Raw genomic sequence first — 16128 nt, 5'->3', positions numbered from 1 at the left:
AAAAGTTCTCTCTTAAATTTTGAGCTTGTGTAAATTTTACGTTCCTCACCCAAATCTTTTCCCACGTGTCCATTGTGATAACTTCCTGGATATTTTGGGCCCATTTTATCATACAATCCTTAACAAGTTCTGTTTCTGAATCAATCTCTATCAATGCAAGATATATCCGTTTAATATGTGCTGGTCCCTGATTTCTAATTTGCTTTATCAGATTTTCATCAGTCATTGTAAAACCATTTTTCTGATCTTCTTTCCACCTGGCCCGTAGCTGAGTATATTGAAACCAATTTTGAACAACCTTCTCGTCTCGCAAGAGACTATATGGCTTCAAACACCAAGCATTTCTTTCCAAGCTTAAAATCTCCTTGTACGTAGTCACATCATGTTTGAAACCAGCATGTATATTTTCTATTGCATGTTTTGGAATTGCCCACAATGGTATCTTGCAATCTAACTTATGTCTATACTTCTTCCAAACTCTCAGCAATGCCTGTCTTAAAATATGCACTCTAAACACATTGTCTACCTTCTTGTCATACAACAAATATGCATGCCAGCCAAACAACAAATCATGGCCCTCAAGATTTAATAATCTCTCTTGTGTCAAATTAATCCAATCACTTATTCCTACTAATGCAGCAGCTTCATAATATAGTTTAAAATTGGGCATTTTAAGGCCACCTCTCTCACGAGTATCCTGCATAATCTTAAGTTTAACTCGTGGCTTTTTCCCTGCCCACACAAATTTATTGATACCTCGCTGCCATTCCTCCAAATTAGAATCTTTCTTAAGAATAGGTATCATTTGAAATAAAAATAAAAATTTAGGCAGGACATTCATTTTCACTGCTGCAATCCGTCCCAACAAAGACAATTGCAATTTTTCCCAACTCTCCAATTCTTTTTGAATTTTCCCCCATAATTTTTCATAATTATTTTTATATAACTTTGTATTAGAGGGCGACAAAAACACCCCCAAATATTTAACCCTTTTAACAATCTCAAATCCAGTTAATCCTTCTAAGAGAGCCTTTTGCGAAACTGTCATATTTCTGGCCAAAATTTTGGTTTTCTGTATATTAACTTTAAATCCAGAAACCTTCCCATATTGTGTTATTATCTCCATCAGGTCCACAACAGAGTTCTCTGGCTGGGTCACTGTAACACTGTAATGCTCTCAATCTATAATCCTGATCTCTACTTTGTATCCCCTTAATTTTTTCCGAATTCCGTATTTTAACCAAAAATATCTCTAATGTTAACACAAATAACAAGGGCGATAACGGACACCCTTGCCTTGTGCCCTTCTCGATATTACATGCCTCTGTCAGGCTATTATTAACTATAATTCGGGCAGTTTGTTTTTGAGATAATGCCCTAATCGGTTGCAAAAATTTTTCCCCAAAATCCATTTTGTCTAAAACTTTCAACAAAAATTGCCAATTCAATTGATCAAAAGCTTTTTCAGCATCTAAAAAAATTAGCGCCGCAGAGATCTGGTTGTTCCTTTCCAAAAACTCTAACACATCAACTATATGCCTCACATTATTTTTCATTTGCCTACCACTAATAAACCCCGTTTGGTCCCCATGAATCACCTGTTGCAGAACCCTCATCAGTCTATTAGCCAATACCTTTGATACCAATGGTATCAAAACCTGGTCACGGCTCCTATATGACCTTCAAGACTGAGCCGCGAGTCCAGGAGGACACCCAAGTTGCGAGCCCTATCGACGGGGGGTTACATCTCACCCCTCATCATTAAAGATGGAATAGAATGGTTCACTCGAGATGCCTGTACGCACAGCCACTCAGTCTTGGCAGGATTGAGTCGGAGCCTGTTTCTCCCCATCCAAACCCGAACTGCCTCCAGGCAACGGGACATCATGTCGAGGGCATCACTGAGTTGGTTTGGGGTGGAAAGAAAAAGTTGGGTACCATCGGCATACTGATGATATCCCACCCCAAAACCATGAATGATCTCACTCAGTGGCTTCATATAGAGATGACCGACCCCTGAGGAACTCCACAAACGAGAGACCTCGGGGCGGACCTCTGCCCTCCCGTCAACACCGACTGTGAACGGCCCAGGAGGTAGGAGGAGAACCACCGTAAAACAGTGCCCCCTACTCCCAACCCCCTGAGACGTCGCAGCAGGATACCATGGTCAATGGTATCAAAATCTGCTGAGAGATCTAATAGGACTAGGACAGAGGAACAACCCCTGTCCCGAGCCCTCCAGAGATCATTCATCAGCGCGACCAATGCCGTCTCCGTGTTGTACCCGGGCCTGAAACCCGATTGGTATGGGTCAAGATAATCAGTTTCCTCCAGGAACAGAGGAAGGTGATGCACCACCACACTCTCAACAACCTTCGCTAAAAAGCGAAGGTTGGAGACCGGATGATAGTTATTCAAAATAGCTGGATCCAGAGCAGGCTTCTTGAGAAGGGTTCTCACCACCGCTTCCTTCAAGGCGGCGGGAAAGACACCCTCACTCAAACAAGCAGATATCACTGCCTGGAACCAGCCTCGTGTCTCCTCCCGAGCTGAATAAACTAGCCAGGAAGGGCACGGGTCCAATAAACAGGTGGTAGAGCTCAGCCTCCCCATAATCCTGTCCACCTCCTCGGGAGTCTCAGGATCAAACTCAGTCCAGATAATACTCTGAAGACCACTCGATTCCTCCCCATCAGACTCTGCCCAGTCAGAGTCTAAACCGGTCCGAATCTGAGCGATTTTGTCTGCAAGATGCTGGCTAAACTCCTCGGCCTGCCCCTGCAAGGGCTCCTCCCTCACCTCCTGAGAAAGGAGGGAATGAGTTACCCTAAACAGGGCGGCCGGGCGGTTATCTGCGGACGCGATGAGGGCAACAAAGTAATTAGACTTCGCCGTTCTCATCGCCACGAGATAAGACCTAGTGAAAAATCTTATTCGCAATCGGTCAGATTCAGATCGGCTGGATCTCCAACAGCTCTCCAGACTCCGTCTCCGATGCTTCATCTCCTGTAGCTCCACAGAAAACCATGGAGCCCATCGGGATCTGCGCCGGGTCAGGGGTTGCAAGGGTACAACCCGGTCAAGTGCCTCGGTGGTGGCCCTCTCCCAAGCCTCCACCAAGGCATCAGCCGGGCTGTGAGTGAGGGAGATAGGTATAGACCCAAGCGCCGTCTGGAACCATTCTGGATCCATTAGGCGCCTGGGGTGGAACCACCTGGTTGGCTCCACAGCCCAGCGGCGAGGGATAGCCGTAGGAGGTGATGATCGGACCATGACAGGAGGACAATATTTGGCGTACGCCCTCCCAGATCATCAAACCACTGCCCAGATAGGAAAACCAGGTCAAGAGTATGACCGCCTCCATGGGTTGGACCCTGAATTATCTGGGTCAGGTCCATGGCCGTCATGGGGGCCATGAACTCCCGAGCTAACTCTGACAACCCGCCCAGGGATGGAAGGTTGAAATCACCCAGAACCATAAGTCTGGGAAATTCAACTACCAGCCCTGAAAGAGTGTCGAGAAGCCCGGGCAGGGTTGTTGCAACACAGCTGGGCACCAGGTATGTCAGCAACAAACCCAACTAAACCCCAGAGCCAAACCTCAGGAGGAGCGACTCACTCCCGCCAAGTGGTCTCCCGCGGATATAAGGTCTCCCGTATAACCACCGCCACCACCCCGCCCCTACCCTGAGCCCGCGGCCGATGCAGCACACAGAAACCTGGGGGGCAGAGCTCAGTCAGAGGGACACCTCCCTCTGAGCCCAAGCAGGTTTCCGTAATGCATGCCAGATCTGCACGTTCCTCCTCGATCAAATCTCGGACGAGGGGAGCTTTGTTCACTACGGATCTGGCATTAAAATACACCAGTCTAAGCTCAGGGGCCTGATCTCCCTCACCCCCGGGTAAACGGGTATCAACCGGAGGGTCAGAGCACGCCACCGCTTGAAGACAGCGGGGGCGTGATCCCGGATGTTGATACGGCACTCCGTGCAACCACCTGCTACCATTCCCAATCGTCGTGGGGATTTGAAACCCCACCCCACAACCGGAGGAACCAGAAATCCCTAACCCCAAGCTCGTCTCGCCAGGAACCATCTCCGGCCTGGACTGATAGCCGGTTGATAAAATACCCTTATCCCTCCCACCCCTATAATTCACCCCCCTCCCTAACCCCCTAAAACAACCGGCTAAAAACATAATAGGGGCTTTTTAATCTGCTTCAACCAGCAGCCCCTATCTATGCCCAACCACCTCTCAGGGTCCCAACAATTGGGCCCATCCTCAAGGGAGATAGAGCACAAGGCGGCAGGTCGTGCCCAGGCGGCAGGAACTCTCCTGAGGACATATAAGTCCGCAATAGAGTAGTATAAGCAGGCCATATGCCAGAATGTCCACATTGGGCTATTTGTAGGCAGCTAGATGGTTAAAATAAAGATGTTAAAGAATATTGTTGGCGTTATCAAGTCAGGGCGGCAAAACAAAAACCATTAAGCCAAGCCCATCCAAGCCAAGCCAAGCCAAGCCAGCTCTACTCTCACCCGAGCTGGCTGCAGATATAAAAGCCATAATAGTTCTCTCACAACAAATGGCAAATTAATCTGGACAAAACTTGGCTAAAGACAACCGGGATAAATCCACCTCAGCTGATCTCTCACATCAGGGGGTGGATTGATAGTTAATTGTTCTGCCCTCTCACTGCAGTCAAGTCCCAGGTCTATCAGGTCCATCCTTGGCCAACAATGTTCTTAAAGTTGCAGCTAACACTTCGTAGCTAAGAGAGAGAGGGGCACCGGTCGGCTTTTCCGAGGCAGCAAAGTTGGTTTCTAGCTGCCATATCCCCACACTACCTTGCAACTCCAAAAGAGGGGAGGTCTCCACGGCACAAAACAGCACTCCAACAGATGATCCAGGACCTCAGAATCACAACCATCTCAGTCGGAGGAGGGAGGGAGAAGTCTCTTCGCTGCTGAAGCGCCGCCAGCTGAGACACCAGCTGAGACGCACGGTAAAACAGCAGGCGAAACCATGATCACTGCTCAGAGAACTCCCATCAGCGCCACAACCAGCGCTGATCAGCTGTTAACAGGCGGCAATTAATTTGGACCACCATATCACTCCCCAGTCTTAAAACTCCAAGAGAGGGGGGAGGTCCTCAGGCGCAAAACAGCACCCCATAGATGATACAGACCTCAGAAACCACCATCTCAGTCGGGGGGGAGGAAGGGAGAAGGGGAAGTCTCCTCGCTACGGCAACGCACAAGCCGAAACGCCACCAGCTGGAAGTCGCGGCAAAGCAGCAGGCACATCCTCAGTCACCACCCCAGCTCCACCAGTGCCTTCACACCACAAAACAGTGCCCGGCAACCACACTCTCACACTCCATCCAGGAACGGCAAATTGCTCAGCTGCTCAGCCGCTCAGCTGCTCAAACAAAAAGCCCATCGCGGAGCTCACAAACTCAGCTCCCGACCACGGCCACCATCTTGTATCCACGAAGCATCTCCCAACTGACCGACCGGTAAAGAAACTGGACCATTGATACGTTGGCCCGTTCCCGATTGAAGCGGTCATCAACCCTGTGGCCTACCGGTTGACCCTGCCACGCTCCATGCAGATCCACCCGGTCTTCCACCGATCCCTGCTGGTCCTCGAAGCCCCCTCGTGTTCCCTCCGATGCCCGACGGCTCCTGCTCCACCGCCTACACACGACCAGGATGGCTCAGCAGAATATGAGGTGGCCAGTATCTGGGACTCCCGCTGGCTAAAGGGGTGCTTCCAATATCTGGTCGAGTGGAAGGGGTACGGACCTGAGGACTTCTCCTGGGTAGACGCTTCCACAGTCCACGCTCCTGACCTCGTGCGGGTTTTCCCAAACAATTCCCATCTCGACCGCATCCTGACCGTCAGACCCGGGGGAAGGGCCCTGCGGTGGGGGATAGTGTTGTGGCCCCAACCCCCGAGCCTGTCCTACCCGAGGAAGAGGACTCTGAGGATGATGGGGAGGAACTGGCAAGGCCTTCCTCTCCAGGACCCTCCCCTCTGGCAAGGTCTCCCTCTCTGGGGCCCTCCTTTCTGGCAAGGCTTCCATCTCCATCTGAAGGTCGACAGGAGCAGCCTGTAATTAGCCAGGCTGGGAACGAGCCCGAGCAGCTGCAGCAGATGGGGAGTGACGAAGATGAATCATGGCTGGATCCCCGAGAACGATGCAGAGCCAAGCGTTTACAGCAGCGTAAGAAGAGTAGGAGGGCCAAGGATTAGCTGTTTTTAAGCTAGGTCTCGCCCAATCTGTACTTGTACTTTTGATTTTTCCTGCCTAAATGTAAAACTTTGCTTTTCTCCACATTGAAACTCATTTTGTTGGATAGGGCCCATTGTTCAAGTTTGTCAAGATCTTTTTGGATCCTGAGTTTGTCTTCTGGGATGTTAGCTACTCCTGCCAGTTTGGTGTCATCTGCAAATTTGATGAGTTCCCCTTCAATTCTCTCATCTAAGTCATTGATGAAAATATTGAAGAGTACTGGGCCTAAGACAGAACCTTGTGGTACCCCACTGCTTACTTCTCTACATGTGGCTTTAGTGCCGTTGAGGACTACTCATTGAATACAGTTTGTCAGCCAGCTACAGATCCATCTGGTGGTGATGTTGTCTATCGTGCCGAGGAGTTTAGTCAACATCTGTTGGACAAAATTGCTTGGATCCAGACCGGTTTGGACTCTGACAGGGCAGAGTCTGACGATGAGGTCATGGGCAGTCTTGTTGATGTTATCTGGGAGGAGTTCGATCCTGTGACTCCTGAAGACGTGGACAGGATCATGGGGAAGCTGAGCTCCACCATGTGTTTGTTGGACCCGTGCCCCTCCTGGCTGGTTTATGCAGCTCGGGATGGGACACGAGGCTGGCTCCACGCAGTGATAACTGCTTCCTTGAGTGAGGGTAGTTTTCCCGCCCTCTTGAAGGAGGCGGTGGTAAGACCCCTCCTTAAGAAGCCTGCCCTGGGCCCAGCTGTATTAAACAACTTTCGTCCGGTCTCCAACCTTCACTTTCTCGTGAAGGTTGTTGAGAGCATGGTGGCGCATCAGCTCCCTTTGTTCCTGGAGGAAGCTGATTATCTGGACCCGTATCAATCGGGTTTCAGGCCCGGATACAGCACGGAGACGGCATTGGTCGCGCTGGTGAATGATCTCTGGCGGGCTCGGGACAGGGGTTGTTCCTCTGTCCTAGTCCTGTTAGACCTCTCAGCGGCTTTTGATACCATCGACCATGGTATCTTGCTGTGGCATCTCAGGGGGCTGGGAGTGGGAGGCACTGTTTTTCAGTGGTTCTCCTCCTACCTTCTGGGACGTTCACAATCGGTGTTGGCAGGGGGGCAGAGGTCAACCTTGAGGCCTCTCGTTTGTGGAGTTCCTTAGGGGTCGGTCCTCTTGCCTCTCCTGTTCAACATCTATATGAAGCCTCTGGGTGAGATCATTCGTGGTTTTGGAATTGGGTATCATCAGTATGCTGATGATACCCAGCTTTTTATTTCAACCCCAAACCACCCCAGTGATGCCCTCGACGTGATGTCCCATTGCCTGGAGGCGGTCCAGGTCTGGATGGGGAGGAACAGGCTCCGGCTCAACCCTGACAAGACTGAGTGGCTGTGCGTGCCGTCACCTCGGGAAATTCAGATTATTCCACCTCTTACTATTGGGGGTGAGTTATTACCCCCCGTAGATAGGGCTCGCAACTTGGGGGTCCACCTCGATTCACAGCTCTCCTTAGAAGATCATATAGGAGCTGTGACTAGGGGGACCTTCGCCCAGGTCCGCCTGGTGCGCCAGTTGCGGCCCTATCTGGACCGGGATGCCTTGCGTACAGTCACCCATGCGCTCGTGACCTCTCCTTTAGACTACTGCAATGCTCTCTACATGGGGCTGTCCTTGAGGACCACTCGGAGGCTTCAGCTGGTGCAAAATGCAGCTGCACGAGTTGTGTTGGGGGTCTCCCGATACTCCCATGTTACACCTCTGCTCCATGAGCAGCATTGGCTTCCAGTTGCCCTCCGGGTGAGATTCAAGGTGCTGGTGATGACCTATAAAGCCCTACATGGCATGGGTCCGGATTACCTACGGCAACACCTGCTGCCGGCGTCAACTTCCCTCCATCCAGTGCGCTTCCACAGAGAGGGCCTCCTCAGGGTGCCACCAGTCAGAGAATGTCAACTGGTGACCCCCAGTTGGAGGGCGTTCTCTGTGGGTGCGCCAGACCTGTGGAACCGCTTACCGGTTGAGCTCCGGATGGTCCCTGACCTTCGCTCCTTCCGACGTGATCTAAAAACTTATTTATTTGAACAAGCCGGCCTGGTCTGATGGGTTTGGGGTCTGGGGTTTTAACATGGATTTTAACTAATGTATTACATTGGGCATAATTATTTAATGTTTTTTAACTTTTGTATTTCGTATTTTGATATTTATTTCCCTGTACACCGCCCTGAGTCTTTCGAGAGAAGGGCGGTATAAAAATCTAATAAATAATAAAATATAAATATAAATATTAAGCTAACCTATCCTAAGCTTGACAAATATACTTCAATGTAATAATCAGTATAATCAGTTTCTAAGGCACTTGTAGCAATGAATTTGATAAAATATGGTTGATATGCAAAACGTTTAAAATATATAGTTTTAAGAACATTTTAAGGATATTTGCATTACCCTTACATTATTAAATACAGGTAATCCTTTTTTAGCAACTGACCCATTTAACAATTTGCAGTTACAATAGTGATGAAAAGGTAACTTTGTGGCCAGTCCTTGCATTTACCACCTTTGCAGATCTTGTAAAGCAAAAGAAAGCTGAAGCAAAAGCATAACCACAGTCACAGTTTTACTTAGCAAGTGCTTAACTTAACAGTCAAGTTGCCAATCCCAATTGTGGTCAGTGAACAAGGATTACCTATAAGATTATCTGCTCTAGATATGTCTAATTTGTTTATAATCCTGCCAAAATATTGGCCTTGACAAAATATTCCAAAAATTAAGCCAATACCAAAATAATTGTGTACCACTGATCACCCTGGTTTGGGATCCTTGGAAAAACTAGTCACTTTCCATAAGATGGGTGTCCATATAAATTTGATTATTTATTAATCATATTTATATGGACACACATCTTATGTAAAGTGACTTTGGATAGTATGCAACAATCCAATAAAAGAGCAGAAATATAAAACAGTCACTATCAAATAAGTCTAAGTAACAGCACTTAGACTTATATACCGCTTCATAGTGGTTTACAGCCCTCTCTAAGCGGTTTACAGATTCAACATTTTGCCCCCAAAAAGCTGGGTCTTCATTTTACTGACCTCAGAAGGATGGAAGGCTGAGTCAACCCTGAGTAGGTGAGAATCGAACTGCTGTCAGTCGGCAGAATTAGCCTGCAATACTGCATTTAAACCACTGTGCCACCACAGCTCAAAGTCATTGTACTAAAATGATTAAAAATTATTTATTATAATATAATGGCTTTAGATAATAACTGTGTCATATTTTTTACTGTTTTATTGGATTGTTGTGTGCTACCCAGAGTTGCTTTATGTGAGATGGGTGGTTATATAACTTTGATTAATAAACAAATAAATGCCTAATAACTTTCAATATCTTCATATTTCAATGTAAGTTTCAATACAGTGGAACATACAATGTAAGTTGCAACATGAGAACAATACTGCACTTAATGACAAGGTGTGGGTGGGAGAGAAAGCTCGGGTTATTTTGGTAAAACTGACCAAAAAAAATTATAAAATAATGTAGCCTCTTGCTTCCTGGTAACTTACCACAAAAGCCATTAGTAGAATTGTCAAAAATATGGAACGATATTATGACAAATAAACTGAAAAAGTTGGACATTTTAAATATGTAGCCCATTTTGATTTCATAATTTATTTTACCACTCGATTATATTCAACATTAAAAGCCGCTTCTTGCTATTCTTCAGCTTCCCCAAACCTAGGCTGAATGCAATGATCTGAACCAGTTATGTTAATATGATGTGTTAACACCAGGAAAACCACACGTTTGGATTTTTATACACTAGCATTCCCTACCCAGATCCCTGGTTTTGGCATTTCAGAATTTCCAGTCAGTAATGGCCCTTGCTGAGTATTCTGGAAAACCACCCATCTTGAGGATGCACCAATACTTTTTTCCTATGAAGCCATTTCCAGTGCTGCAGCCCAGCTCAGGAGCATGGAAAAGAGGGCATCTTAAGTTGCTGCAGCCAAGGGCTGGCGTTAGCATTTTTCTTCATCTTCCTCTTCCTAAAGGGCCAGGCTGGGCGACCTCGTGGAAGAAAATGGTGAAGGCCAGTTGGCACGGGGCAAGGCAAAGCAAGGCAAGGCATCTGGGGCTGGAACTTTCCAGGCAGTCAGGTCTTTGTTGGTGCTGCTTTATACCTTTGGAGTCTCCCAGGCCATTGGGAGTTTTTCTATGGAAGTTAACTTCCAAACTTGTCTCCTTGTCTCCTTCTTTAAAGCACTGGAAAAAGAGGAGCAAGGCTTCATTGGGGAGGGGGCACACTCAAGCTCATTCATGCATCCCCTTGGAAAGTGGGGCAAAGTCCCTGGCAACTGCAGATAGGTAGGACCTGGGCCCTAAGTGGTACAGGGAGGGAGACAAAGCCAAGCGGCTCAACAAGGGCCACAGTGGCACAATCAGTGGTGGAGGTAGGGTGGGAAGCAGGCACAAGGTCTGTGGGGGCCTGGGGGAGAGGGGGGGCAGCGCTGCAGCTGCCATAACTTTGACACATGGTTGTATGTACCTTTTGGGTGGTCTGTTGTAACTTTCAACAGTCACTAAGTGACCAATCATAAGTCAAGGACTACCTGTATTATTTTCTAAAGTGAACAGCAGCAGTTCTCCAGAGATTTATGCTCCTTTTCTCTTTTCTGATCCAAACTAAAGATAACATGGATCATTGCTACCCCCTGTAAATGGTGTGTTATATAGAATTTTGTATAAATTTATCAGTTTCTAGAAAATGAAACCTGAAGTCTTTAAATTTTGAAAATATTCCATATAATTCTGACATATTGTTAAATCATAAAGTAACTGGTTTGTTCATGACTTGGAAACACATGCAAAACAGCACACCAGGGGTTCCTCAATCAATCAGAATAGAACTGGAGGTCCACACACAGACACCGCTGCTCAAGCAGGAGGCCCTATACCATTTCAGATAGGTGGCTGTCCAGTCTTTTCTTAAAAACCTCTAGTGATGAAGCACCTACAATGTCTGTGTCAATGCTGCAAACATTGACATGTTTTTGCACTGACAATATAAGAGGCAGCCTTTTGCTTTAACTGTTTGGCTTTGAATCACAAAAGCGCGGGAGGAACCCGGATGTTTTGAGAAGATAAGGGATAGCCGCTTCAGAAGGGAAGTGAAATTTTGTGTGTTAAAGTAATTGGTGAATGTGATTAATGACATGTAATTAAGGGAGGGAATTTCTGTATGATATGATGTGTTAAGGGGAGAATTCAGATTCTGGCATCCATCCATGAGTGCTGATGCTTCGTTCTCATTATTATAGACTTTTTTAGAATAAACAATCATGCAATGTTCCTTGATCTGTCTCATTAATCGGAACCATGACAGTCTGAAGGCAAGCTGTTCCACTGGTTAATTGTCCTCACTGTTAGGAAGTTTCTCCTTAATTCCAGGTTGCTTCTCTCCTTGATTAGTTTCCATCCATTGTTTCTTTCCTTGTCTTGCCTTCTGGGGCTTTGGAAAATAAGATGACCCCTTCTTCTTTGTGCCATACTGGAATACTGCTACCATGTCACCCCTACCCTTTTCCCCTAGACTTGCCATACCCAATTCCTGCAACCGTTCTTCATATGTTTTAGTCTCCCGTCCCTTAATCATCTTAGTTGCTCTTCTTTGCACTTTTTGCAAAGTCTCAACATCTTTTTTGTAATGTGGTGACCAAAACTGGATGCGGTATTCCAGGTGTGGTCTTACTAAGGATTTATAAAGTGATACTAATACTTCACTCTATTTTATTTATTATTTATTTATTTATTTAATTAATTTCTATACCGCCCTTCTCCTGAGGGACTCAGGGCGGTGTACAGGGCAATAAAAATGCAATAAAAGTACAATATACAAAAGTTAAAAATGAAATTAAATAGACTAGCCCATTACAATAAATAATTAATTAAAAATTACAAATTAAATACCCCAAACCCATTAGACCAGGCCGGCTTGTTCAAATAAGTGAGTTTTCAGGTCACGGCGGAAAGAGCAAAGGTCAGAAGCCATCCGGAGCTCAGCCGGTAATTGATTCCAAAGGGCTGGCGCGCCCACAGAGAACGCCCTCCCCCTGGGGGCTGCCAGCCGACACTCTCTGACTGATGGCACCCTGAGGAGGCCCTCTCTGTGGGAGCGCACTGGACGAAGGGAAGTTGACGCCGGCAGCAGGTGCTCCCGTAAGTAATCCGGACCAATGCCATGTAGGGCTTTATAGGTCATCACCAGCACCTTGAATCTCACCCAGAGGGCAACTGGAAGCTAATGCAGCTCGCGGAGTAGAGGTGTTACATGGGAGTATCGGGAGACCCCCCCAACACAACTCGCGCGGCTGCATTCTGCACCAGCTGGAGCCTCCGAGTGGTCCTCAAGGGCAGCCCCATGTACAGAGCATTGCAGTAGTCTATACGAGAAGTCACGAGCACATGAGTGACTGTACGCAGGGCATCCCGGTCCAGATAGGGTCGCAACTGGCGCACCAGGCGAACCTGGGCAAAGGCCCCCCTGGTCACAGCTCCTATATGATCTTCCAGGGAGAGCTGTGAATCGAGGTGGACACCCAAGTTGTGAGCCCTATCTACTGGGGGTAACACCTCACCCCCCATGGTTAAAGATGGAATAACCTGAATTTCCTGAGATGCCGGCACGTACAACCACTCAGTCTTGTCGGGATTGAGCCGAAGCCTGTTCCTCCCCATCCAGACGCAAACTGCCTCCAGGCAACGGGATATCACATTGAGGGCATCACTGGGGTGGTTTGGGGTGGAGATGAAAAGCTGGGTATCATCAGCATACAGATGATACCTGACCCCAAAACCACGAATGATCTCACCCAGTGGCTTCATATAGATGTTGAACAGGAGAGGCGAGAGGACCGACCCCTGAGGAACTCCACAGATGAGAGGCCTCGAGGCCGACCTCTGCCCTCCTGCCAGCACCGACTGCAAACGTCCCAGGAGGTAGGAGGAGAACCACTGCAGAACAGTGCCTCCCACTCCCAACCCTCTGAGACACCGCAGTAAGATACCATGGTCGATGGTATCGAAAGCCGCTGAGGGGTCTAATAGGACTAGGACAGAGGAGCAACCCCTGTCCCGAGCCCACCAGAGATCATTCACCAGCACGACCAATGCCGTCTCCGTGCTGTACCCGGGCCTAAAGCCCGATTGATACGGGTCCAGATAACCAGCTTCCTCCAGGAACAGAGGGAGCTGATGCACCACCACGCTCTCAACAACCTTCGCAAGAAAGCGAAGGTTGGAGACCGGACGATAGTTGTTCAAAATAGCCGGGTCCAGGGCAGGCTTCTTGAGGAGGGGCCTCACCACCGCCTCCTTCAAGGCGGCGAGAAAGCTACCCTCACTCAAAGAAGCAGTTATCACTGCGTGGAACCAGCCTCGTGTCCCCTCCCGAGCTGCATAAACCAGCCAGGAGGGGCACGGGTCCAATAAACACGTGGTGGAGCTTAGCCCATGATCCTGTCCACATCTTCCGGAGTCACAGGGTCGATCTCTTCCCAGATAACATCACCAAGACCGCCCGTGTCACCTCCGTCAGACTCTGCCCAGTCGGAGTCTAGACCGGTCCGGATCTGAGCGATTTTGTCCGACAGATGTTGGCTAAACTCCTCTTATAGATTTTGTCTCTATACCTGTTTATACAACCAAGGATTGCATTAGATTTTTTGGCTGTTACCACACATTGCTGGCTCATGTTTAAGTGAACGTCCACTAGGACTCCAAGGTCCCTCTCATAGTCACTGTTTTTGAGCCAGGTTTCACCTAATCTGTACTTGTACCTTTGGTTTTTCCTGCCCAAGTGTAAAACCTTGCTTTTCTCCACATTAAATATCATTTTATTGCATAGGGCTCATTGTTCAAGTCTTTCAAGATCTTTTTGGATCCTGAGCTTGTCTCCAGGGTTGTTGGCTATTCCTGCCAGCTTAGTGTCATCTACATATTTGATGAGTTCCCTTTCTATTCCCTCATCTAAGTCATTTATGAAGGTATTGAAGAGTACTGGGCCTAAGACGGAGCCTTGTGGTACCCCACTGCTTCCTTCCTTCCATGTAGAATGTAGTACCATTAAGGGCTACTCGCTGAGTACAGTTTGTCACCCAGTTACAAATCCATCTGGTGGTGATGTTGTCTATCCCACATTTTTCTAGTTTATCAAGAAGTAGGTTGTGGTGTACTTTGTGGTGATCTGTCTATAATTTTAATGGTAGGTTTATTTTAACAGTGAGAGACAGAATAACAACAAAAAAATCCAGAAAAACACATTTCAAAAAAGTTATAAATTGATTTGCATTTTAATGAGTGAAATAATTATTTGATCCCCTATCAATCAGCAAGATTTCTGGCTCCCAGGTCTCTTTTATACAGGTAACGAGCTGAGATTAGACGCAATCTCTTAAAGGGAGTGCTCCAAATCTCAGCTTGTTGCCTGTGTAAAAGACACCTGTCCACAGAAGCAATCAATCAATCAGGATGTCAGGGACAAGATTGTAGACCTACACAAGGCTGGAATGGGCTACAAGAGTATCGCCAAGCAGCTTGGTGAGAAGGTGACAAAAGTTGGTGTGATTATTTGCAAATGGAAGAAACACAAAATAATTGTCAATCTCCCTCAGTCTGGGGCTCCATGCAACATCTCACCTCGTGGAGTTTCAATGATCATGAGAACCGTGAGGAATCAGCCCAGAACTACATGGGAGGATCTTGTCAATGATCTCAAGGCAGCTGGGACCATAGTCACCAAGAAAACAATTGGTAACACACTACGCTGTGAAGGACTGAATTCCTGCAGCACCCACAAGGTCCCCCTGCTCAAGAAAGCACATGTAAGGGCCCATCTGAAGTTTGAATGATTTAGAGGAGAACTAGGTAAAAGTGTTGTGGTCAGATGAGACCAAAATCTAGCTCTTTGGCATCAACTCAGCTCACTGTGTTAGGAGGAAGAGGAATACTGCCTGTGACCACAAGAACACCATCCCCACTGTCAAACATGGAGGTGGAAACATTATGCTTTGGGGGTGTTTTTCTGCTAAGGGGACAGGACCACTTCACCGCATCAAACGGACAATGGACGGGGCCATGTACCGTCAAATCTTGGGTGAGAACCTCCTTCCCATAGCCAGGGCACTGAAAATGGGTTGTGGATGGGTATTCCAGAATGGCAATGACCCAAAACACACGGCCAAGGCAACAAAGAAGAGGCTCAAGAAGAAGCAAACATCTGCCTCAAAACCTTAATGACTTGGAGAGGATCTTCAAAGAGGAGTGGGACAAAATCCCTCCTGAGACATATGCAAACCTGATGGCCAACTACCAGAAACATCTGACCTCTGTGATTGCCAACAAGGGTTTTGCCACAAAGTACTAAATCATGTTTTGTGAAGGGGTCAAATACTTATTTCACTCATTAAAATGCAAATCAATTTATACCTTTTGAAATGCATTTTTCTGGATTTTTTGGTTGTTATTCTGTCTCTCACTGTTAAAATAAACCTAACATTAAAATTATAGACTGATCATTTCTTTGTCAGTGGGCAAACGTACAAAATCAGCAAGGGATCAAATAACTTTTTCCCTCACTGTAAGTTGTGCAACAACAATATATTAAAATGTTAACACTATGCAGTCCTTCACAGTCTCTCTGAGCTTGGTTATTTGCGTGCAGACAGTATCAGCAGCTGTACATCAAATTATATGGTTCAGGTGTACACCCTATGTAATCTGCCCTTCAGGTTACTAAATATCTTGTATGACTATAACAAAGCTATTAGAGAAGGTCAGTTTGCAGCACCCTCTTTTGTGTTAATTGAAAAGGAAATTAAAA

The 16128-nt window shown here is 47.1% G+C and overlaps 1 protein-coding gene across 1 annotated transcript in view; it reads left to right on the top strand.

Moving 5' to 3' along the window:
- LOC310648273 (chromobox protein homolog 1-like) overlaps positions 1–16128 on the top strand; it is an 873008-nt gene that overhangs the window by 210153 nt on the left and 646727 nt on the right. The window lies entirely within an intron of this gene.

The sequence above is a fragment of the Vipera ursinii genome (genome assembly GCF_947247035.1).
Source record: "Vipera ursinii genome assembly, chromosome: W".
Taxonomy (NCBI): domain Eukaryota; kingdom Metazoa; phylum Chordata; class Lepidosauria; order Squamata; family Viperidae; genus Vipera; species Vipera ursinii.
Note: the sequence above shows the minus strand (reverse complement) of the source record. Positions and strands in the feature narration are given on the sequence as shown.